Below are 26,531 nucleotides of genomic sequence, written 5' to 3' on the forward strand. Positions count from 1 at the left end.
AAAAAAAGAAAAAAGTGTGGATTTCCCCCCCCAAAAAAAAAGTGGAAGGGGGGGGGGATTAATCCAATATAGGCAGCACAACCCCAAACTCCTAGTCCTTGGAACCAATGGCAACTGTCCGATCCCGCACTACTCAATATTGGGGGTATGAGGGTGAGGCTACAACTTCAAACTGCTGGTACCAAGGTGACACACCAACCTTTTTAGGGAAGATTGCACCTTCCTCTCTATTGGCTGGATGGCATCATGTGATGAGTTTTAATTGATCCTGAATTTGTTTTATGGTTTGGCTGATTGCTCCAAGTTCTTTTTAGATATATGTTGTCTTTGTGTATACTGCCTGTTTGTGTGTGTTTTGTATTTTAAATTCTGCATATTGTACTTTTAATGCTTTTAGCTTTGTGAACCACCCAGAGAGCTTCAGCTATGGTTAGGGATGTACGGAAGTCACTTACCTTTTAGCGGAATTGATTTGCGGTGGAGGGGAGATGCTCCATCCCTCCCCCCAGAATCCTCGAAGGGGGGGAGGCGATCTGGTCCTCCCCCCAGAATCCTGCCTGGCTGGCTCTGCTCCGTGGCAGCTCTGCGGAGTAGCCAGCCAGGGCTGTCCGCAACTGGACCTCTGGCCGCAGACAGGCTGCTGCAGATACAAATGGCGGCCACCATAGCGGCCGCCATTTGTGTCTAGCCAGGCTGCTGTGATACGCTACGTAAGTATTTACGTAGCCTATCATGGCTGGGCAAAAAAAAAAACAGTGTACGCAAATGGCGGAGGCTACAGCGGCCGCCATTTGCATCCCCTATTTTTCGCCGTTTTAGCCTACGTAATGTAGAGTATTACGGCGGAAAAAAAGGGGAATGCAAATAGCGTAGTGGGCGCTATTTGTGTTCCTTTTCTTTTTGCCATAATAGCTTACGTAAATATTTACGTAGGCTAAAACGGCGGGAAAAAAAGGAACGCAAATAGCGCCCACTACGCTATTTGCGTTCCCCTTTTTTTTCGCCGTAATAGCCTACTTTTTCTTTCTCCTAAGAGGCTCACATTAATGAAAGCTAGTTGTCTTGTGACTGTAATTCAACATGTGCAGATGTCCGGAAAACATTCAAGGAGTACAAATACTGATGAAATATAACACAGTCGTACTTCTGTCTTTCCATTTGACCACCTAGAGGTGTTTACTTCTATTATTCATCATTCATATGCAGTGTACTTAAACACCTCTAACTCATTCACCCTCACAGTAATCCTGTGAGTTGGGCCCACTTTATTCCCAATGTAAACAGGAAGGCTTAGCATCAAGGAGTAAGGATGTTACAAGTAGGGCTGTGCAGGGAACCCCCCCCCCCAGTTTGCCTCAGAGGCCACTTCAGGGCTTCCAAGGTGGGTCTGATTCACTGTGGGCAGCTTTGGGGCCCCCTCAACCTGCTTTGGCCTCTGGAGCTGAAAGGGGATTTGGATGGCCAAATCCTGCTTCAGCCCTCCTCAGCTGCCCCCACTGCACCAGCCCCCAGGTCCTCACCTTGGCCCTTGAGATGTGCACTGACAGCAGTCTTCCTGTTCCAGGCAGTCATCGCTTCCGTTGCCAGCTCCTGGTCCCTTGGGATGTGTACTGGCAGCCTTCTTCCTGTTCCAGGGAGTCACCATTTTTAAATGGCGACTCCCTGGATTTCAAGAAATAGATCCTGCACCATTTGCAGAGGATCTATTTCCAGAAAAACAGGGAGTCACCAAACAGGAACAGGAAGAAGGCTGCCAGCATGCATCCTGAGGACCTAGGTAAGGAGCTGGAGGCTGGGCAGTGACAGTGATTTCCAGACTTTTCCAAAGTGCTTTGGAGTGACCTGATCCGCTTCATGCCTCTTTGTGCCTCCTTCACCTCCCCAAAGTGGCCCAAAGTGCCCCGCTTTGGCTTGGAACTTTGGTTTCAGACAAAGCAGTGTACAGCCTTAGTTACAAGTTGGGATGCCAGAGAAATCTGCAATGGATACAAATGAATTCAGATTTCTGCTTATACAACCTGTGGATTCTGCAGCAGACTGGCTTTTTCCAAGTTGCATGGATCTGCAAACTCTTGTGTTTTTGTTTTGTTTTGTTTTGTTTGGGGGGAGATTTGCACAAAATTGTTTGCATAATGCATGTTAGTGCAAATGCACAGTATTGCAAGTGCAGACTAGTGCAAGTGCATATTAGCACTAATGCAGATTAAGTGATGCACACTTGTGCTAACTCGCATTTGCAAACAAACAAAATTATCCTACCAAAAATGCAGTTCCATCAATGAATAGATGATGGAACAAAAGATGCCTGACAATCCATGAAACATGGATGGATGGATTTAACAAAGCTTTTCTGAGGTTGGCACCCTGGTGCTGGAGAGCACACATAGGAGGCATTCTGGAGCCATTCTGAGAGAGGCTGTGGATCTGAAGGATCCAAAGCTCTCCCAGATCTAAATCTCTTCCATAAGCCCAACACACCACCTCCCAGAACAGGGGAAGAACTACATCAGCCATGGAGCTGGCATAGTTCACTTCACAGAGTAGATAGATGAATTATGGAATTCACTACCACAAGACTTAGCGATGGCCACCAATTTGGATTCCTTTAAAAGGGAGTTAGACAGATTCCTGGAGGAGAGGGAAATCAATGGCTACTAGTCTAGATGGCTATGTGCTACCTCCAGTATCAGAGGCAGTATGCTTATGTAGACCAGTTGCTGGGGAACATGGGCAGGAAGGTGCTAACTCATGTTCCGCTTGTGGGTTTCCTGTGGGCACTTGGTTAGCCACTGTGCACACAGAATGTTGGACGAGATAGACACTTGGTCTGATCCAGCACAGCTCTTCTTATGTTCTTAAGTATAGTTTATTTCCCATTGCAATAAATAATAAAAGGAAGAAAACAGGAAAAAAAAACTGAGAAGAAAACACACCCACCCAGCTCTTCCCTCATTTCTGGATAAGTCAGCTCCTTCACCAACAGATCTCCCAAGCTACTTGCCTGTAGGATTGCTCTTTCCATGTTTTAAACACATAAAAAATAAGAATAGATAATAACGTAAGAAAATTATATATTTTCCTTTCACCTAGTAGGCCAGGTAAGCTGCCCTATGGCAAAACTAGCCCACATGCTAGTTGGACCACATAGAGTTAGATAACTAGGATGATTAGAAATGTTTAGATTAGAAGCATCTGAATGTCAAGGGCTCCTTGGAGGCCTCTCTCAGTCTAATCCAGTAGCCAAGTCCAGACACAGACAAAGGGATTCTTTTCAAAGCTTTATTCCTCTTTTACAACTTAACAACTCTACTGTTAGCAACTAGATATGAGCAGCAGAGTACCTATGCCCTAAGTTGGTCCCCATTTGAAGGAGAATCACTGGCAGACCCTGAAATTATGGGCTAGGGAGAGTCCCTCCCCTTTTCCCTTGGATCCTCTGGGTGCAACCGTTGCTTGCGCGCCAACCGGGCACTACGCCTCGTTTCTGCGCCCTCTATTTGGCGCCGCTCCCTGCATTGGCGTCGCACGTCCACCAAGTCCTTTTCCTGCGCTTTCTCACTCCCAGGACCACTATCTATGTCAGGAATGCCAGAAGGAGGAATCTCTGCCAGCTGTTGGCCCTGGAAAGGATGAGCGTGCTCCTCTCCCAGGAGCGGCTGCTCCACCTCAGAATCAGAACTACTCTGGGATTCTATGGGCTCAGTGTCCACCCTGACACTGAACCCCCCCCCACCCCCCACCAGCAGAATCCAATTAAAAATTGCTGGCACATAGATGAAGTGCAGCCTCTGCATACACGACAGAGGCAAGGGAGTGAACAACCACATTCTACAGTACCTGACATTTCAAAGTGATTTTTTTTCGCTGTAAAGTACATTATTAAATCCACTAAAATCTCCACTCCCGAACATTTGTTATCAGCAAACTATCGCTCATTACAAGCAGAATCCAACTGTGGCATTAGCTCTGGGCAATATTTAAATAGCCTTATTCCCACAGCATTAGATGCGACTGACTTTAATTCTTTTTTTTTTTTTTTAACTTCTCCCCATTGGCTCTAACCTTGACAGTGCTTCCTTCCTTCTGTGGATATTGTCTTGGCTTTGGACAATGATTTCTCAGATAGTAGTATAGAAATCTATCTGGGATAAGGTGATTGTGCCCTGGAAGCATGGTTTGTAGTGGCCTGGTATAGCGTTCTAACATTAAAGGAGCAATGTTGGCTCGAGTATGGGCATTGATTTAAGAGCTGCAAAGGGAAACCTTCATTTGGAGTAGGATGTACAAATGTCACTTACCTTTCCACGGATTATGTTGATGGTGGGGGGGAGGCATTCCGTCCCTCCCCCTGGAATCCGTGATGGGGGGGGGAGGCGATCCATTCCTCCCCCCCCCAGAATCCTCCACAGCCAGCTGTGCTCCATGGCAGCTCTGCGGAGCAGCCGGCCAGGCCAAAGCCAGAGCCATCCACAGCTGGATTTCCAGCTGTGGAGGGCTCTGGGTAAAAAAACAACAACAGAAAACCACATATGCAAATGGCGGTGGCTGTGGCCGCCGCCATTTGCGTTCCTTATTTTTGGCCATCTTAGTCTATGTAAATATTTACGTAGACTATGATGGCAAAAATAAAGGGGAATGCAAATAGTGTTTATTTATTTATTTATTTATTTTTACAAGACGTGATAGGCTACATAAAGATTTACGTAGCCTATCATGGCTGAGTAAAAAAAAAAATTTTTTACGTAAATATTTACGTAGACTAAGACAGTGAAAATAAAGGGGAATGCAAATAGCGTAGTGGGCGCTATTTGCATCCCTTTTTGATTCACCATTTTAGCCTACATAAATATTTACGTAGGCTAAAACAGCGAATCAAAAAGGGACGCAAATAGCACCTGCTACACTATTTGCGTTCCCCTTTATTTTCGCCGTCATACTCCATGTAAATATTTACGTAGACTAAGATGGCCAAAAATAAGGAACACAAATGGCCACAGTTTTGGGGGGGGGGTTTACCCATATTTTTTACACTTTTTAAATTTTTTTACAAGTTTTTTGTACACTTTTTTTTTTTTACCCAGCCATGATAGGCTACATAAATCTTTATGTAGCCTATCACGTCTTGTAAAAAACCCCAAAACGACAAGATTGGAAATGGCGGCGGCGGCGGCAGCCGGTCGGAAGACCAGCCACCACCACCGAAGTCACCACCGGAGCCACCACCGCCTGGAACATCCACCCCAGGTAAGTCTCGTCCCAGGGAGGATCCACGGGGGGGCAGGGGGGGCAGGCCATTCTGCCATGGAGTTCGGGGGGCGGAACGCACTGGCATTTGGCCTCACCGAGATCCGTGGCGGAATTCTCTGAGATCCCTAATATGGAGACAGCTGCAGGTAGACATCACTGCCCCTGCGCCTTTGACCTGTCCTTATTTTCTCTTTTTTTCCCATTCGGACCACATCTGTCTCCTGATTCCTCAAATGACCCTGCTCATTCTCTGTCCCTGTGCACTTTTGCTAGTTCCTTCCAGAAAGCCTATATGGTGCTACTTCTCTCTTTCCCTCTCTTCCTTCTAATCTCTCTTCAAGCCCCACTTGTTTGGAAAAGCATCTAGCTTAACCCCTTATTTCTCATCCCCAATTGAAACAAACCTTTTTTAACTACAGCTATACACCATGTTTCTATGCAAAGAAATGCAGGGGGGTACGGATGTGTGAACCCACCCCCATCCAGGTTCTCTGGGCACCTGCCCAGCCCCTGCCCCCTCTCGCCAGTCCTTGGACCACGCTCGAGCCCATCCTGTGTTCGGCAAGCAGTCCGTGATCACTTCAGTGTCATCGTCGAGCTCCACGGTTGCCAGTTTTTGAAAAATAAAGTATCAATCTCAAAAATGCACATATGTGCGTATGTGCAAAATACGCATTTCCATGCATAAAATTTGCAAAAATGCACATTTTCACATACGCAAATATGCACATCCCCAAATGCATGTTTTCACACATACGCAAATATGTGCATTTTTGCAATCACTATTTTATTTTTTAAGAAATGGTAGGGAGCAATCCTATGGCCCCCTAGAGTCAGGGGGAGGGGGACAGGATAGTTTGGATTCCTGGATCCCAGATTGGAGACAGTGCTCTGATCTTGGAGCCAGGAATCCGAGCTCCCTGCCCCCTCCCACTCCCCCTCACAGCCAGTGCGGAGAGAACCATGCTGGCTTCCTCTCCGAGGTCACAAAGAAGGAGAAGGAAAGGGGGTATGTTGGTGGGCAGGGAGGGGAAAGGACTGGAGGAGCTGGCTCATGCCATATCCCCACCCACCTCCCATCTCCCTCCCTCACACTCCCCAGAGCTCCATCTAGATAGGCAAAAAACCCCATCTAGACAGAGTGGGAGGAGTATGGAGGTGAAGATCGCCTCTGCCACTCCTCCCACTCTGCACTGGATGGCCATAAGCCTCTGAGTTCAGTAGGAGTGCACCCTTATTTAATGTATATCCCATCACTCTGCTAAAAAAAAGAATGGCACTCAAGGCAGCTAATGCTGAAATACAGATTCAAAACATCTGAATTAAAATGTAAGCTAAAAGCAAATAAATGAAAAACTCGACAATAAAAGAAATCAACAGCACTCGGACTATTAAAAACCCCTTCTGTAACAGATCAATATATATGTCAAAGGCCTCCTCAATGACAATGGTTGTTGCCTGCTGGTGTAAGAACAACAGAGAGGTGGCCAGCATAGCCTCCCATGGAAGAGAGTTTCAGAGCCTAGGAGCAGCTACAGAGAATGATGTAGTGGTTGAGGGTGGCTCTGGGTGGTTGAGGGTGGCTGCTCCGACCCCAAAATGGTGGAGAATATTTGGAGAAAAATCTGCAAAGTGGCTTTCTTTTTCTGAGGAGCTGGGTGGAAGAGAAAAAACATCTCAGAAATTTTCTCGCAATAATGTCTTGAGAGAAATTTGGCCTCGGCTCTAGTTGGAACTCTTGTCCCAATAGCTGGCACCTCATGGTCCTTAAGAGTCATGGAACATTAGGGGATGGGATTTAGGAGGGCACCCCTCAACATCTACAAGTGTGACCAGAGGACAGGATCAGATGCCACACTAATCCTGCTTTCATGACCAGGTGACACGTGTCCTACATAAGATTAACATGCTATGCACAGCTTACATCATTGGGGATCTCCTCTGCATTGAAATAATAAAGTTGTGGCCCTAGTGAAATCCCCAGTTTCGTGTCCGTCTTTTTTTTTCCAGTCATGAACAAAGCTCCATCATCATAATCTGCTTTCCCCCCAAGCCACTCTTTTCTCATTTTTCCTCCTTTCTCAGGTATCCCTCCCCCCATTTTGCATTTCCCTCCTAGTACAGGTTGCCCAGACACTACTTGCAAAGTAGATTTGGGGAATGAAAATAACCCAGTCTAGTGGAAATTTAAATTCGATATGTCGAAGATACTGAAAATGTGATTAAAGGCTTCCACTGATGGTTGCATCGCAAGTAACACTTGTGAGTTTTCCTTGACATTTCATCAGCATTAGAATAGAACAATGAAACAACACTGCATTCATCTCCATTGGAGAAGTAATAAAAATATGGGGGGAGGGAGGGGAGGTTGCAATATCCATTTCTACTTGAAGTTATATAGCATCATACACAGGGAAGAGGATCTACGGTAGCACTGTGCTGAATTTTTCAATCTATTTGTTTTCAACCATTTGTTGGGGTGGGGGGAGAAAAGAAATTGCACCCCAAAATTCTGGGAAGGGGTGAGAATTTATAAAGGTTTTCTCCATGTGCAGGGCTTCAGTGCTTACCTTACTGTAAGGAGGTGGTTGAGGGGATGTGTGAGTGTGCTCTTTATTTCACCATTTTTATTCCTTTCTGTCCTTGCAGCCTCCCCGGCTGCTGGAGCTTTCTGAAAAGCCCCTTAGAGGACATAACTAGGACTTCCTTGCCTGGGGCTTTCCAGTGCTGCTGCCTGCTGAGCACCTGAAAGTTGAGTGAGGAGTTGTTGTTCTTGTTGCTAAAAGTTTTTTGAAGAAGAAGAAGAAGAGGAGGAGGAGGAGGAACATAAAATAAAGACCAAACATGAACCTTTCAGCCATCTCCTTACAGTTGATGAGATTATTTGGTAATGCTGTCTCCTGTTAAAAAGGCAGTTAGCAGAGAGAGGGGGTAGGAAAGGCAGAACAGAATGAGTGTTTACCAGTCCCACATCCACACAGTAAAAAAAAGGAGACCACACTCTTCTTTAGTGAAGAAAAGTACGATGGTTTACTCACAGTTTATTGCATAAAAATCCAGGTACAATGTATAGTTTCAGACAAAGTTTGTTCAGTCCAATTTTTATTCTATAATGCTGGCAGGAGAGAGCGAGGAGACATGTGTGTTCCTAGAAATGGAGAAAGTTGGGAGGAGGAGCAGCCGGAGACCACACTGCAGGCTATAGAGACCCCAAGGCTAGCTATGCCCCAAATTCCCATGCATTAGCTAGCTAATTGCAACTCTGCCCACTTCCTGTAACTTGCAGATGAGGTTGCAATATTCCCTCAAACTGGAAGGTAAGCACTGAAGCCCCGTGCTCTGAGAAATGTCTCCAAAATTCCCAACAACCCTGTGAAAGAGGCAGAAAAATGACTGCCCTGTTTGCAGCGAAATGGAGAGGTTGTGAAAGGGCAGGTGGGGGTTTCAGCACAGCACTGATCTGGAGTATTAGAAGGGGAGAGAATCTTATTCAGCAGCAGGATCACTTAAAACGTTTCCATGCTACAGAGCCATAGATATTGGCAGGGGACACCTGGCCAGAGGTTTTGAACCTCCAGGGGCAAGTGAAGAGATGCTCATTTGGCCACCTGTGAGAGCAGTTAGGTGGGCAGTGACACCAGAGATTGGCCCCACACCTCTGGAATAAGTTGCCACCGGTGGTCCTCCAGGCCCCATCATTGCAGGCTTTTCAAAAAGCCCTGGAAACATACTGTTTTCCTTTGGCCTTCCCCTGATATGTTTGCTGTTGTTGCTGTTTTTATTGATGTCTTCATTTTTGCTTTTTTTACTGTGTTTTTATTGCTTTTTAAGATGGTTTTTATTATGTGTTTCAGTACTGTACGTCACCTTGGGAGGGCTTCTGCCCTGAAAGGTGGCCAATAAATATTTTAAATAAGTAAGAAAACAGAACTGCTGCTGCCATGTGCCTAGCATCCGGCAGGGCAAGAGAGTGAAAAGTGGCACCAGCCAGTTGAGGTAGTCTGGTTCTCAGTTGATGGTGCATGCCACATACCATATCACTGTCCTCAGACATTCCTCGTGAGCAGTGGGAGATGCCCCTTGCTCCAGCGCTTGTGATGCACACCCCCACCTCATGGTACATATTCAGAGCAAACTGTGCTGAGTTTTGACAGAGAGGAATGGAGTCATCCCCCCCCCCTGCCAAAAATGTTCAGAGTGGAACAAAGCAATTCTGACTGTCCCTGAGTTCAGCCAGTGCACTGCATACCATCCAGCTACAGACTAAGAAGGAAAAAATAGCCTACAGGAGTCCAATCATACCAGCAAGAAAGCCTCTTATTAATGATAATAATAATGTGATGTGACACTCCCTGACCTCTAGAAAACTGTTAGGATGGTCAGGTGCAAAAGAAAACAAACAACAACCAAGGGTAGGTCTCCTGAAACTTAAATAGTTGAGTAGAAGAGAGAATTTCAGCAGGTTTAGTTTGTCATGCAAGTAGGGTGCCCAGGTGTCCTGCTTTACAGAGGATAGTCCTCTGTTTGAACAGCTGTCTGGTAGGGATGTCGGAGAAATCTGTTTGGGGGATGGAGCTCAATGGCCTTCCCTTGACTTAGTGCTCTGGGCTTTGGTCTGTTTTCCATGAACTGGCCCAACTCAATCTGCATCGAGTTGGACTACTTTGCAGATTTTCAGTTGTTGTTTTTTTTAATTTTCCACTGAAATTTGCAGAAAGATACAAATTTCAGCCACAGTTTGTGCAAATTGTGCAAATTGCACCTGCAGTTTGTGCAATATCTCTTTGGGCAATAAAAAATGGGAAAAGTTCCTGGATTTCAGGGGAAAAAACACCTCTTGCCCCACAAATGTGAGCTGAGTTGGGCAGGCAGCAGAAGTCCATCAAGCCCCAAAGGGCTGAATTTCAAAGTATCAGACATCCTTACTGTCCAGTCCAAGTCTGGTTTAAATATGAAGAATTGTTAGAAGTGAGAGCAGGGGCCTTGAGGTTACCCATCCACAGTTAGCACCTGGGCAGCAGACTGAGCAGCCACACAGGTCATCTGATCAGTCTTCCCCACTATGGTGAGATGTCCTGACTTTCTATTTCAATTATACTTATTTGTCTAAATTTGCATCTATTAGGGATGTGCGAACACACCCCAGCTCGGGTTCTCTGGGCACCCACTGAAGCACTGCCCCTGCTCCCCACCCCAGACCCACGCTCGAGCCCCCATGAGCTCAGCCAGTTGCCTGCACTCACCGCGGGCCCTTCCAGAGAGGGCCCGCCATCTTAACCACCCTTTTTAATGGAAAAAAGGGAGTTAAAAATGTACATATTTAAATATGCACAGTTTGGGGCCAGGAAATTATACCTCTCATAAAGCGCATATTGAGCTTTCCTGGCCCCAAACTGCGCATATTTAAATATGAGCATTTTTTTTTTATCTCACTTTTTTCCATTTTAAAAAAAGGTGGCAAAACGGTGGGTACTTGCCGGACGGGTCACGGTGAGTCTGGGAGGGCACCAGAGGCCCAAGCAAGGGCAGGGGATCAGTGGGCACAGTCCGGGGGTGCAGGCAGAGGGACCCTACAGACTCCTGGACCCAGTTGGATGTCCGCAACATCCCTACCATCTGTATACATAAATGTGCATAAGCACATCTCATGTAAATTGGTGCCCTCTTTTTGGTGATGCATTTCCTCTTCGGGGCAATCTGTAATTCGACACTCTACATGCAAGCTACATCTGCTGAAATCCTCTCTTTGACATAACTATTAATGGTGTAGGCACTTTTGCAACCAGCTGCCCTAAAAATCTCCCCAAACAGGCTTACTTATTGGAGAGTTTAGTGCTCTGTGGTTTTGCCTTTGTCAGCCTGAGAAGAGCTGAGCCTGACAGGCCTCTCGGGAGCTCTTATCTAACCAGGGCACAAGTCAGGCAGCTGGGAAGTGATAGATGCTCATGTAACATGCTGCTCACACGCTTGCACACACCAATATACTGATGCAGCCCTTTTGCGTGTGGATGAGGTTGGACCTTACGAGCGGAGATGGGTCAAAGAAGAGTCAGACAACAAGGCTTGGGTTGAAAATTGGGCCACATTTATTGAAATATCTGCAAAGGGGAACCTAGGACGGGCATCTGACTGTGCCAGTGACTAGCTGGCACTTCCCGGGTGAAAGCACACCCAGCCTGAGGGGTGGCGTCGATCTCGCCGCCCCTCTGGACTGCCCCTTCTGGGGGAGGTAGACCTTCCGGTGTCACCCCCAACCCGGTGCCGCACAATACCTGGGTGAGTGAGGAGGGTTGGTCTCCCAGGCAACCCTTATCCCCCCGCCGAGCCACACAACCTGTTCGGGGGGCCTCAGGCATCACCTGTCACCATAAAGTGCCTCTGCATGCACACCATCCCTAATCCCTTTCTGCTTTTGCCCGTCCTAGCCGCCACGAAAATGTGACCTATGAGAGATTGGACTGTATTCGCCTACTGGATGCACCCTAGCCCCGATAACAGTGTGACGTAGGCAAAAAGACACACAGTAGAAGGCCAATTTTAACTGTGAGCCAAAAATTCCTACATGGCTCCCAAAAGGGCAACCGGCATAAACCCACACTGCTTAAGGGAGGGCAGGAGGGAGCTGCGAGAGCGAGAGAGCTGGTTTGGAGGGGGTGCAGAGCTTAAGAGGGCTCTGCCGACTCCTCCCCTGCTTGGTGGTGCCATGGGGGGCACCCAATAGGCAGCAGCCACCTCTTCTCACCCCACCTGCCCGCAATATCCCCCCCCCTTTTGCCAGACAAGCTGGCGCTGGGGTTAGGGCACTTGCGAGCGGAGATGGGTCAAAGAAGAGTCAGACAACAAGGCTTGGGTTGAAAATTGGGCCACATTTATTGAAATATCTGCAAAGGGGAACCTAGGACGGGCATCTGACTGTGCCAGTGACTAGCTGGCACTTCCCGGGTGAAAGCACACCCAGCCTGAGGGGTGGCGTCGATCTCGCCGCCCCTCTGGACTGCCCCTTCTGGGGGAGGTAGACCTTCCGGTGTCACCCCCAACCCGGTGCCACACAACACCTGGGTGAGTGAGGAGGGTTGGTCTCCCAGGCAACCCTTATCCCCCTGCCGAGCTGCACAACCCGTTCGGGGGGCCTCAGGCATCACCTGTCACCATAAAGTGCCTCTGCATGCACACCATCCCTAATCCCTTTCTGCTTTTGCCCGTCCTAGCCGCCACAGGAGTCACAAGCCTAGAGCTTGTGAACTCCCCCCACCTGCGCAGAAGAACTTCCGCAGGCCACTTTGCAGATCCAACAGAAATATGCTATTCCCTACATTAGACAGGTGGACGCCATCCTGCCTGTAATGCTCCCTCCTTGTCCAAGAATTTCCTGTGGGTGGTGCATCCATCACCCATTCACATAGGCCATAAGCCATTTCTCCGTTCACTTTCTGACGCGCCCTGACAACAGCAACGTCGTTCCGGGTCTTCCAATTATAGAATCATAGAATAATAGGGTTGGAAGGGGCCTACAAGGCCAATTGATCCAGGGAGCAGTGAGAATCATAATGGCTACTTCCGGCCAGGTATGCCGGACCACCTGCACATTCATCAAGGCCTGTTCGATCAGGTCCTTGCCTAGCTTACAGCCCAAGTCGTTCCCTCCATCATGCAGCACCTGGACCTCCAGAGGAAGACTGACCAAACCTTGGTGGAACAGGGTGGAGACTCCCACTGCATGTTTCATCCGCTAAGCCACTGGATCGTAGCGTGTTGGGTAGCGGAAACTAAGATCTGAAGTCTGGCATAGAACCATACGTGTAGCCCAAAGCACCATACCGTGCCTGCATAAGAGCACCCGTACCGGCGTACGTCGAGTCTGGCAGTCTGAGGAAGAAAAATGTTAGGGCAAGCAAAGGGACATTGCAACAGAAAGAAGGTGGTCAAATTGTGAGGGCCCTGCTGGAATGCTTCGAACTGCCATCATTCCACCACCATAACTTGCCTGTGAGAGACACCTAAAGTGGCTGCCTTGGGGACCAAAATACCAAAAGAGGGTTCCTATTGAAAATTACCTGGCCTAGCGAGCTAGAGCTGATGTGGTAGTGGCCCAACTGAAATTTTGTTAATAGTGAACTTGACAAGACAAGGGTCCCTTCCAGACGCAGTATCCCAGTAAAACCTGTGATGACCCTAATGGGCCTTAACCTCTGAATGGGTAGGTGGAGTACAGTGGGAAAGACCTGTACATTGTAGTATCTGAAGGCCCTTCTGGACAAGCCAGATAAGGAACCCAAAACAACCCTGAAAATCCCAAGGGCCCCGAAGAGAGCCGTTAAGGCTGCAGCATGTGACAGTGAAATGCCATACAGGGAGGGGCAAATGGAGGGCCATATCTCGGAACCCAAGAAGGGAATCTGGAGAGAGGGTGCCCATAATCTGCTAAAAGGTGGAGGCGGCCATGCCACCACCTCACAGTGGACGCCTGGCACTGGAAGTTAATTTGGCATCAGTAACTCTCCTTGTTGTGGCCCAGACTATAAACGGCCAGCTCGGCCCTCCTGGCTCTAGCAGATATCCCCCTTATTCCTCAAAGAGATGCAGAATTGCAGCAAGGCTCTATAGGGAAGGGCCATGAGTCCTGACTGACGTTTGCTCCTAAGGTGCGGGACCGCATACCCGCCATGGTGGCACCAGTACGTAGAGCTATGTAATTTAGGATAACATGTTCATCTTTGGTACACTGGTCCCATGTAGTCTTGCAAGCATGGTACCTAGTAACAGACAGATCCACGAGGGTAAGGCCCAGAGCCTGTCGATCTGATTCCATGACAAAGCATTGGCAACTGGGTGTGCCAAAACCCAGCACATGGTGGGCCTGTAACCAGATGTAGACACCCAGACACTGGGGCATGGATGCTCTGCCCAACGACCTGATCCCTGATTTCTGTGGGATAGGGACTCAGTAACTCGCACAGTGGCCATGTTGACGTACATAGAGGGTTAACTATGAGGCCAGCCCCAATGTGTATGGCAAGGTGAATGGGGAAGAACTCTAGAAGGCTGGTCCTGACAAATTCTGGTGGTGGCCCAACTCTCAGGCTGCTGCCCGGGGCACCACCCAAACCAGCCGTGCGATTCTATAACTCAGGGTACCAGTGGCACCCGGTAAGATCTGCGGGTTGGCAGTGAGGAGCAGCTCGCGCCACCGGGAGGAGATGCCATTAAAATCCCGCAACGTTGAAGCCACAACCACATATCTAGACGCACAGCGTGAGTGACCTTGGTCCGATGGTGAGGCCGCTACAGTCCCTGCATTGTTGAACAGAGCCGGCCCAGGAAGGCATGGCCAGGGTCCACTACCCTACCAGGGAGATTGAGAAAATTGCCCTACAACCGTTCATACAACGGCCCCCGAGGGAGACCCCAGGGAGATGTAAAAACCACCTGGAGTCAGCCTGAAAGCCAGAGATTTGTCCGGGGACGGGGGAGAGAACATTGCCCAAGGGGATCAAACTTGATTCCCCAGAATGTAATGCAGCATACAGGCCCACTGTCCTGTGGGTGAAAGTGACATCAAGGTCAAGAGGGAAGGGGACAAATGCTTTGATTAAGTAAGAACACTGCCCTCGCTGCTGGACTCCATGTAGCAACATGCCCAGCAGGGACCAGGGGTCAGTCTACCAGACCGAAACAACCATATCTTCAGAAGAAGTGTTTCATACAGAGCCCAGATACCCAGGGGGTCTTGTCATGAACGGGCTGGCCTATGGGAAAGAGAGGCTATGGCTTAGCCTGGACTCCCAAAGGGATGTCATGGGGGATAGCATTTTAAAAAATGAAGGAGTGGCACCCTTCTGACCAGGCTGGGCCCATTGGGAGGGGCAGTAACCTGCTACAGGCTTCCCGCAGACTTGACCCCCCCCCTGGGGGGGACTCTGCCACCCCCGGGCTATTGGACAGGAGGTGGATGGGTGCTACCTGCTACCAAGGGAGCACATGTGTCAGAAAATGGCAATGGTTCGGGAGCATGTGACCATGGGGCTGTACTCACAGCTCAGCATGCAGTGCCAAAACACTGGGCCCGCAATAGGTGGAAGCCACTGTCAGACCTATTGCCACAATCCGGCAGGGAAGGAGAGATAACTAATAGCCCAAAGGCCCTGGTCTCTCAGGTCCCAGCGCATAGAAGGTTAGGGGCAGCCCTTCCACAGACAGCCTTGACATAAGGCAGCTATGCCACTCCCAAGTTGACGGCCAATTGCAGAAGAAGCAGCCTGGATGGGAATTGCTTCTCTCACGGGATTAGCGAAGGGACCTACCATTGCCACGTATGTGGGCGTCTGGGGGTAGGGACAAGAGATCCTAAGTTAACCCTGCAGGACTCAGCCGGACGCTAGCGAAAGGGAGTGAAGTGCTACTGGAAATATGTCTGACGGAGCCGCATGTGGCCCGGGAGTCGTATATAGGGTGTGTGGTTGTTTCACCCATCCCCAGGGCAGCCGTGCCAGGGTCCCTTATATGTAGGGGGGATGCTGCTGCTTACGGTGCTGCTAACAGGATGTCCCAGGAGGGTGAACCATCTCCAATGGTGGTGTGCCGCCTGGGAGACCCTGCGAAGACGGAGCATAGCCTCAATGGTGTACAGACATGATGGATCGGGGGGCCGCAGTGCCTTGATCCCCAACGGACCAGGGGAATGATGCTACTTGCGTTGCTGCTGGCGGAGCTGCCTCAGGTGGGCGGGCTGCCTCCAGTGGTGGCGTGCTGCCAAGGTGAGCCTGCAAAGAAGAGGTGGATGCCGCAGGGGCGCCCAGATGCACTGCAGACAAGATGGCTGGGCGATGCTTCTATGGCATCCAGATGGACTGAACCCACTGTGGCCATGTTCTGATCCCCAACCGGCAAGGTGGGTGGCGTCGCTTGGGTGATGGGGGATGGGGAAGTCTCAGGAGGAAAGAGCCCCTCTGGGGGCAGTGGGCTCTCGAGCATAGCCGGTGAAGAGGAGGTGGAAGCTGCAACGGCATCCAGACGTGTTGAAATAGAAAATAGCCATGTTGGGTCTGCTGTCGCATCCTATCGAATTGGACCGCCGAGGTTTTCTTAGGCCTGGCCAGGGGAGGGGGTTGGGATTCCTGAGGAATGCTCAGCAGCCTCCAGGCGCACAAGGATTAAGGCCAGAACTGGGCCCGCCTCTGCCTCAGACCTGGAGTTGGGCCCAGGCTGAGGTCTCCTGGCGGGGGGGGGGGCGACCCTTCCCCCTCCTTCCACCATGGCCCTTCTTCTGGGGCATGATGTAAGAAGGTGGAGTTCCGGGTCAGTGCTTGGTATCAGGCTGCTAGAGGCCTAGTGGCAGAGAAGGTAACAAGGACCTAGGTCACAGTGCAATACTCCAACCACTACGCAGCAATTCCTGTAAGCACAAACGCAGGCAGGGGCGTAAACTCACAGGAGAGGATATCCCAGAGAGGGCTACCAGCAGGACCCCAGATCAACCGAGGCAGCACCTATAGCCCCTTACTGTAGGGCGGAGGCAGGCCGAGGGTATGAGTGGGCTGAATGCCTGGCAAGCGCAGGCAGGACACTGCCCGCCACTCCAGGTAGGGCAACGCCAAGGATGAATGGCCAATAGGACTGCCAGATATGAATGGGGGAGGGTAGAGAAGATACGCGCTGAGCACGTTGCTCTCTGGAAAAGGTATTGCATTATCTATATTTCTTATTTCTTATTATTTATTGCATTTATATTATCCTCCTCTACAATTTCACAACAACGACCCTGTGAGGTAGGTCGGGCCAAGAGTCCGCGACTGGCCAAAGTCACTAAGTGAGCTTCCATGGCTGAGTGGGGACTAGAACCGGGGTCACCCAGCCCCCAGACCAATGCACTCACAACTACATGACTTGGGTCTCCAATGCTGATGCCTCTACAGCAGCGAGAACATCTGCAGAAAGGAACAGGGGCCATGCACCGAGGCAACCAGCGGGCAGGGAGGCGAGGGGCGCATGCACTGCCGAAGGAGGGCTGGCGCACCTGGCAGCGCAGCAAGAGGGCTGCGCCTCCCAGCGAACAGGAAGTGAGTGCACCACAGCAACGAGCGGAGTTGCAACCAGACCGAGAGACTGCGCCTCCCAGTGAGCCGGAGGGTGTGCGCGCCACAGCCACGAGTGTCGGCGCCCCACGAGGCACGGCAAGGTTTTTGTTGTTGTTGTTGTTGTTTTGTTTTTTGTTTTTGTTTTTGTTTGGGGGGGCGTTGAGAGGCCAGCGAGCAAGAGGCGAGGAGCATGCAGGCCGCTGAGGGAGGGCCGGCGCATCTGACAGCGCGACAAGAGGGCTGCACCTCCAGCGATCCAGAGGTGAGGGGCGGGTGCCCGCAGGAGCAGGAGCCGATGCCCCCGGAGCCACGGCCAAACCCAGCGCGGGGTCGCGCCCTCCGGCGAGCCGGAGGCGAAGGGCGCGCGCGCCGCAGCCGCGAGGGTCGGCGCCCCCCAAGGCGCGGCAAGCGCCGGGGAGATGGTCGCCCTCCCAACAATGAGGAGGTGAGGGCCGGCCCACCCGGCAGCGCAGGGAGAGGACCGTGCCTCCCGGCGAGCCGGAGGCAAGGTGCGCCCCACGTGGCACGCGTGCCGCTCGAGCGAGCGGCCGCTGGTGGGGGAATTGCATCCTGATGAGCCGAGAGGCAAAGGCTTAGCTTCCGAGATCAGACGAGATCAGGCGCGTTCAGGGGGCACGTGCGCCTCCAAAGTGAGCGCCCGTGCCATCTTGGCGGGAGCAACGAGACAGCTCTGATGACAGTCAGGAGTCAGTCGTCATTTCCCGGTCAGCCTCTCAAGCCGCGAGAGTGAGAGAGCTGGTTTGGAGGGGGCGCAGAACTTAAAAGGGCTCTGCCGACTCCTCCCCTGCTTGGTGGTGCCATGGGGGGCACCCAATAGGCAGCAGCCACCTCTTCTCACCCCACCCGCCCGCAATATTCCCCCCCCTTTTGCCAGACAAGCTGGTGCTGGGGTTAGGGCACATCTTATCAAAAACTTAGCAGCTAGGGAATACAGGGACTCCTAAAATAACCTCGAGCCCATTTGTGTTTTTATTTAGCTGACAAAGTACACCGAGATGACTAATATTGTTTTGAAATGGTCTCTAGACTTCAGCCTCCCCTTCTAACAAAGGCCATTTTAGAAAGATAAATAACCTGTCTACACAGAAAGTTTCCCCCTTCTGCATCACACCTGCTCAAAACAAAATTACCTCAGGAAATATTGGAAAATATGAGAGTCTTTCCTCACAAATTGCTGCATTCGGGATTAGGTGTTTTTGTGTTGTTTATACGTGTGCCTAACCTATAGCAAGATTATACGGATGTTTATCATTTTGTTCTCTCTTTAAGTGTATGCAATGAGTTCAGCATGTATAATAAAAGTAAATGTAACCACACATCACCTTTCTGTTTATGGTAATATTTCTTGGAGCCTGAATATGTTGACCCTGATATTGTTTCTTGTATAGCAACTCCCTTTAAAAGAAGAAAAGCTGACAAAAAGTTGTTGAATGTGGAATAGATTTTATGAACTTGACTTGTTGCCAGATTGAGTTTTGTAACAGGAAGTAGATTCTCAGAAACAAGAAATGCTATGGCTCCAGCCGGCCTGGAAGTTGTACATTCTGTTTCTGGGAAACACTGTTGGGGGGAACTAGATGTGATCCTCCCCTTTTTTCCGCATTAATGTGTCATTGTTCAGGTGTGTGTTCTCCACCTCTGCTCCACATTATTGGCTGCTGCTGGAGGGAGAATAGGGAAACATATCATGTGATAAGATCATGTGACATGCACCTTATAAAAAGTACTTTTGTTGTTTGTTGTTCAGTCGTTCAGTCGTGTCCGACTCTTCGTGACCCCATGGACCATAGCACGCCAGGCCTTCCTGTCCTGCGCTCTCTCCCGGAGCGTGCTCAAGTCCATATTCATTGCATTGGTTAGCCTTGTGATACGTTCCATGGGGTTTTCTTGGCAAGAAAACTGGAGTGGGTTGCCATTTCCTTCCCCAAGAAAGTACTTAACTGGGACTATTTTGCCATACATGCTTGTTTTCTATGAGTAGGGAGGTAGTTTTCTGTGGGACATTTTTTTTTTTAACAACAGCAACAACAACATGTGCTCACACACACATGCACCAGAGTTTGAGGTGGTACAGTCTGGAAAAAGCTTAACCACATAATTGTTCTACTTGTATAATCTGGCACTTGGGTGGGATCTCAACCTCCATATATCTGTGAGCTTCTTGAACAGCAGCTGTCCATTAATACTTAATAGAATCATACAATCTGTGCCTCAGCATCATTCAGTTTGGTGCTACGAATGTGCAAAAGATCCAGATGGCATTGACAGACTGCTATGATCATAGCAGCAGTATGCATAAGGAGGAGCGTTGGCATTGAGTCCTCTTGTAATGCACATTTTCCATTGTCAGAGGTACTTCATTTTGATCCTCATATCCTTATTTACCATGTTTAATAACCATTCCCTTTATTATATATGAGTACCCCACCTTAAGTACCTTCTCTCCAAACAGCCCTAAAGGAGTGAAGAGCTTCAGTCTTTGACACCATGGTTCGTCCTGGTGAGAGAAGCAACTATGAACAAGTGCAGAAACAATACAAATAAATGCAAAACTATATTTGATCTGATGTAAGCTGTTCCAGAAGCCTTTTTGGCTGAAGAGATGCTTTAAATAAATAAATATAGATACCTATTCCTTTTTTTTTCAGTACTGGAGAGTATGCGTGGTAATGCCTCTACTTTTTATGTTGGAGCTATGGATGTATGAAAATTGCATTTCAATTTGCAAATCAGCCAGAACTGCCCCGCTTGCAACCCTGAGCGTGAATAAGAGTGCACTTAAGAAGAAGGAAATGTTTGCATGTAACCCAAACTTGCAATCACATTTGAAAAATGTAGTTGTTTTTTTTAAAATGCACACTTTGAAATTCACATCTCTCCCCCCCACACACACAAACATATGCACATTTTCATGCTTTTTAGCCAGTGGAGGGAAGGTGTGCACTTTTGAAAAACACACAGAGAAAGGTGTACTTTTCCAGTTTGAGAGGCACACTTTTCCCATTTGAACAAACTGAAAAAGAAGTCACAAACACAAATGACCGCAAGCCAAATAGAGGTTCAAAATGAAGCTCAGAGAATTTCAACAAGCTTGAACATCCCTGGTTTTCCCATCACTAGTTGGAGAAACAGCAGGGGGTGCTCCGGAGACACACCTTTACCTTCAGCAATTGGGGGCGATGTCTATGTGATCAAAAGTCTGATGGTGGTTAATTCCAATGTTCACAACAGGAGGGGGAAGCAAATGCTCTCAGAAAGAGAAATATTGGTCATCATTATCATTGCCCAAGGTTGATTTAGGGCAAAGAATTTAGTAACTATGGGGATCTCTGGCTGTTCTCTGTTTGGGTTGGTTCCTGCTTAGCAAATCAACTGGGTGACTAAAGGAAAGGTCACAGCGAAGGCCAGATGTCTCTCTCATAATGGAGCTCCATGAAAGATTGTTACTCTGATATGCAACCTAGTGCCCTGTTATCACCAATTTATCTCAACTACCACCAGCTTAATAGTCTCAATATGATGCAGCAGAAGCTGCTGATTCTGGGATCATCTTTCCAAGACAGATACTTGTTCAGCTCATTTGCACAGGAGGAGCAGCAAATTAGCAATGCTCCGCTAGAGTGGTTTACCATTGGTACTTCTTAATATACCAGTTCCTCTGGAGCAGTGTAGTTGAACTGTTTCGGATAACATTCAAGCAATATCTTTTCCCTATGCCAGTATCAATCACTTGTTCGCACATTTTGCTGCCCATTTTTGGTGTGATTTATAAAAGATCCAAAGTGGTCTACTTAAAAATGTGCTGAAACAACCTTTTTCTCTCCCTCTCTCTTTCATGTCGCTAATGATGAGAAATGATGTACAAGGGATGAAAACGATAAAGCAAATTACACATTTGCAGCAGCTAAAAATAAAGAGAATCTGATTTTATTTCCTGTTGTCTGTTGTCTAAATTAGGAATTAAGGAGTTTGGTTTATTATCCAGGGGCAGTTACTACACTGAGTTCAAGCAAACAGATGGGAAAAGTCTGTGCCATTGTCATTCTGTTTGATCTTCTCCAGCATTCAGGGGCATCTATTATGGCTCACTTCACTTGATCTTTGACTGCCAGCTGCCACCTCCTAGCCTACTTCCATAGCTCTGTTCCCTTCTTTGCCTTGCATATTCAAATAAAGATGGCTAATCTACTGGGTAGAGTTTAGGAGTAGTGGAGAAATTCCTTCAGTTGACATTTTAATGCAAACTCACCTGTGTTCACACTTTCGAACCACTATGTGAACACCAACTCAGTCATCCTTCGAAATTCACACCTATATGAATTTTTCAATACAGTTCCCCAATACACACACACACACTTCCGACTGGCAGTCACCACCATTACAAAGTAAAGTAAAAAAAACAACAACCCCGTGATAGGCTACATAACGATTAACGTAGCCTATCACGGCTAGATTTCCAAAGTCAGCCATGATAGGCTATGTTAATCGTTACATAGACTATCACGGATGACTTTGAAAAAAATAAAGAAAAAGCGTGTACGCAAATGGCGGCGCCCTATGGGCACCGCCATTTGCGTTCCTTATTTGGTCCCGGTAGTCTACGTAAAGATTTACGTAGACTACCGGGACCAAATAAGGAACGCAAATGGTGGCGCCCATAGGGCGCCGCCATTTGCGTACGCGCCTTTTTTTTTTCCAAAGTCACCCGTGATAGTCTATGTAACGATTAACGTAGCCTATCACGGCTGACTTTGGAAATCTAGCCATGATAGGCTACGTTAATCGTTACGTAGCCTATCACGGGGTGTTTTCCCCCCCCCCACTTTTTCTTTTGCGGCCGGGGAGATGGAGCGCTTCTCCCCGGCCTGAATTTCGGGGGGAGAAGTGAAGCACCTCCCCCCCACCGCGAAGCAAGCTGCGGGACAAGGTAAGTCCCTTTCATACATCCCTAATGATGACACTGGGCTAGATTCAGAATCTGCCTACCACTGACAGAAGGGCTTAGGGATGTCTGGAATCCATCTGAGGATGGGGGTGGGGGGAGTTTGCCAAGCTTTCAGCAGCTCCCTCCAACCCCAGATTTTGGCTCACTTACCTGAAAGCTGGCTGAACCCAATGTGCATTGAGTTGAGCCAGCTCACAAATTTTCCTTCCCCCCCCTTCTTCTTGGGAATAGAAAGTTATGCAAATTGTGGGGATAATTTGCAGAATTTGCACAAATTCTGGCTGCAATTGTCACAAATCATGCAAAATATGGCAAGCATTTGCACAACTTATACAAATGGCACCTGCAATTTATGCAAATTTCTACTGACAAAAAAAAAACCCTACAAAAAGTTCCCAGATTTCAAGAAAAGCCTGCGGCTCACAAATGCAAGCCAGGCCGGATGGGCAGCAGGGATCTATTGGGCTCCCAAAGGGCCAGATTTTCAAATGACAGACATCCCTAGAAGGGGTCCACTCATGGAAGGGGTCTCCACCCAATTTGGGAGGATCTCCCTCCTCCCTGCACCACATCTCTCCCCATTCAGCAGAGGCCCAGATCCTCTGTGTAGCATTTTTAGGTGACTACAAGGGCTGCCAAGGGGAAGGGGGTGTGGGGGAAGTCCACTTCCACACATCCAGTTGCACATGGCCAACTCTGGATCCAACCTATCATCTTTGTTCTTGTTGTTCAGTCGTTCAGTCATGTCCAACTCTTCGTGACCCCATGGCCCATAGCACACCATGCCTTCCTGTCCTCTGCTCTCTCCTGGAGCATGCTCAAGTTCATATTCACTGCATCGGTGTAAACTGATGTAAACCGCCCAGAGAGCTTCGGCTATTGGGCGGTATAGAAATTAAATAAATAAATAAATCGGTGATGCTATCTAGGCATCTCATCCTCTGCTGTCCCCTTCTCCTTTTGCCTTCAATTTTTCCCAGCATCAGGGTCTTTTCCAGTGACTTTTCTCTTCGTATTAGGTGGCCAAAATATTTGAACTTCACCTTCAGTATCTGTCCTTCCAATGAGCAGTCAGGGTTGATTTCCTTTAGGATGGACTGATTTGACCTCCTTGCAGTCTAGGGGACTCGTAAGAGTCTTCTCCAGCACCACAGTTCGAAAGCATCAATTCTTCGGCACTCAGCCTTCCTTATAGTCCTCACAGCCATACATTACTACTGGGAAAACCATAGCTTTGATTATATGGACCTTTGTCTGCAAGGTGATGTTGCTGCTTCATCCTATGCTGTCTAGGTGTGCCATAGCTTTCCTCCCAAGGAGCAAGCACCTTTTAATTTCATGGCTACAGTCACCGCCTGTGGTAATCTTGGAGCCCAAGAAATAGGGATGGAAGAGAATTCCGCCACGGATCTCGGTGAGGCCGAATGCCAGTGCATTCGGCCCCCCAAAATCTGTGGCGGAATGGCCTGCCCCCCCGCCCCCCACGGATCCCCCCCGGGATGAGACTTACCTGGGGCAGATCTTCAGGGTGGCAGCGGCGGTGGCGGCTGGTCTTCCGACCTGCTGCTGCTAGGGATGGACGAAAGTCACTTACCTGATCCCAAAGCTTGCTTCGCTGTGGGGGGGAGGCGCCCCGTCCCTCCCCGCCAAAATTCTGCTGAAATTCTGTCCGGGGGGGGGAGGCGCCCCGTCCCTCCGGCCACGAAGCGTTGTCTCCTGCCAGGACGCAAATGACGGCAGCCGTACCCAACGCCGTTTGCGTCCCTGCAGTCAGACATGATAGGCTACATAAATGTTTACATAGACTATCACAGCTGACTTAAAAAAAGAAAAGAAAAAGCGCATACGCAAATGGCGGCGCCCTTTTATAGAGTATGGTGAAAATAAGGGCAATGCTATTTGCGTTACCCTTATTTTCGCCGTAGTCTACGTAAATGTTTACGTAGACTACACGTGCCAAAATAAGGAACACAAATGGCAGCGCCCATGGGAGCCGCCATTTGCGTACGGGTTTTTTTTTTTTCAAAGTTAGCCATGATAAATCTTTACGTAGCCTATCACGGTGTTTTTAAAAAATCTAGCTGTGATAGGCTACGTAAATCTTTACGTAGCCTATCACGTTTGCTTGTTTTGTTTTGTTTTTTTACTTGGAAATGGCGGCGGAGCCGAACCACCTCCAGAGCCGCCGCCACCAGGGACATTCGACCAAGGTAAGTCCCGTCCCGGGGGGGCGGGGAGGGCACACCGTTTCTCCACCAATTTCGGGGGTCCAAATGCGCTGGCATTCGGCCTCCCCGAGATTTGTGGAGAAATTCTCTGACATCCCTAGCTGCCGCCGCTGCCATTTGCAGACTTGTGGGGTATTTCCCCCCCCCCCCAGGACGTGATACGCTACGTAAAGATTTATGTAGCCTATCATGGCTGGGTAAAAAACAACAACAACCGCATACGCAAATGGTGGCGGCTATGGCTGCCACCATTTGCGTTCCTTATTTTTGGTGTCTTATTTATTTATTTATTTATTTATTTCATTTCATTTCTATACCGCCCAATAGCCGAAGCTCTCTGGGCGGTTCACAAAAACTAAAACCAAACAACACACAATAAAACAATTTAAAATATATAGAACATTAAAACCACAATATAACAATACAACCACAATAAAACCTAGCAGCAGTACAGGAGTTTAAAATACAGATTTAAAACAGCAAAGATAAAAATTTAGAAAGCTAAAATGCCTGGGAAAATAAAAAGGTCTTCACCTGGCGCCTAAAGGAGTACAATGTAGGAGTACAATGTAAATATTTATGTAGACTAAGACGGCAAAAATAAGGGGAATGCAAATAGCGTAGCGGGAGCTCTTTGCATTAGGGGTGAACGAAAGTCACTTACCTTTTCTCGCAGCTTTTTCGCGGTGGGGGGGAAGTTCAGGCCGGGGGGGGAGGCTTCCCGCCTCGCCCGGCCGAAATTCAGGCCGGGGGGGGAGGCTTCCCACCTCGCCCGGCCGAAATTCAGGCCGGGGAGGAGGCTTCCCGCCTCTCCCGGCCGCGAACATGAAAAATAGCGTTGCCCTTATTTTCGCCGTAGTCTATGTAAACATTGACGTAGACTACAGCAACTAAATAAGGAACGCGAATGGCGGCTCCCTATGGGGGCCGCCATTCGCGTACGCGCTTTTTTTTTTTTTTTAAAGTCACCCGTGATAGCCTACGTGACGATTCACGTAGCCTATCACGGCTGACTTTGCAAATCTTGCCGTGATAGGCTACGTGAATCGTCACGTAGCCTATCAGGGGACTTTTTTTTTTTTTCTTTCATTGCAATGGCGGGGGCGGCAGCCGGTCGAAAGACCGGCTGCTGCTCCCGCCCCGCTCAAACACCGGATGAACCGCCAGCCGGACCCGCCAGCCGGAGGGACATTCAGGGAAGGTAAGTCCCGTCCCGGGGGGGGGGCGGGGGGCAGGGGGGGCAGAGGATTTCTCCCCGAAACTTGTTCGGGGGGCCGAACACGTTGGCGCTCGGCCCCCCGAAGTTTCAGGGAGAAATTCTCTGCCATCCCTACTTTGCATCCCTTTTTGATTCGCCGGTTTAGCCTAAGTAAATATTTTATGGAAATCCAGCTGCGGACGGTTCTGGCCTGGGCCTGGCCGGCTGCTCCGCGGAGCTGCCGCGGAGCACAGCCGGCCATTGAGGATTCTGGGGGGGAGGGACGGAACGCCTTTCCCCCACCATAAACATAATCCGTGGAAAGGTAAGTACATTTCGTACATCCCTACCTAGAAAATAAAATCTGTCACTGCTTCCATTTCTTCCCCTTCTATATGCTAGGAAGTGATGGGGCCAGATACCATGATCTTAGTTTTTTTAATGTTGAGTTTCAAACCGCTTTTGCACTCTCCACTTTCACCCTCAACAAGAGGCTCTTCAGATCCTCTTCACTTTCTGCCATTAGGGTGGTATCGTCTGCATATCTGAGGTTGTTGATAATTCCCCTGGCAATCTTAATTCCGACCTGTGATTCATCCAACCCGGCATTTCTCATGATGTATTCTGCATATAAATTAAATAAGCAAGGCTACAATATGCTGCCTCATCGTACTCCTTTCCCAATTTGGAACCAATCAGTTGTTCCATGTCTGGTTCTTACTGTTGCTTCTTGACCCTCATACAGGTTTCTCAGAAGACAGGTAAGGTGGTCTGGTACTCCCATCTCTTTAAGGATTCGCCACAGTTTGTTGTGATCC

Source organism: Heloderma suspectum, chromosome 3, assembly GCF_057233095.1.
Source record: "Heloderma suspectum isolate Gila_16-S chromosome 3, 16-S_ref, whole genome shotgun sequence".
Lineage (NCBI taxonomy): Eukaryota > Metazoa > Chordata > Lepidosauria > Squamata > Helodermatidae > Heloderma > Heloderma suspectum.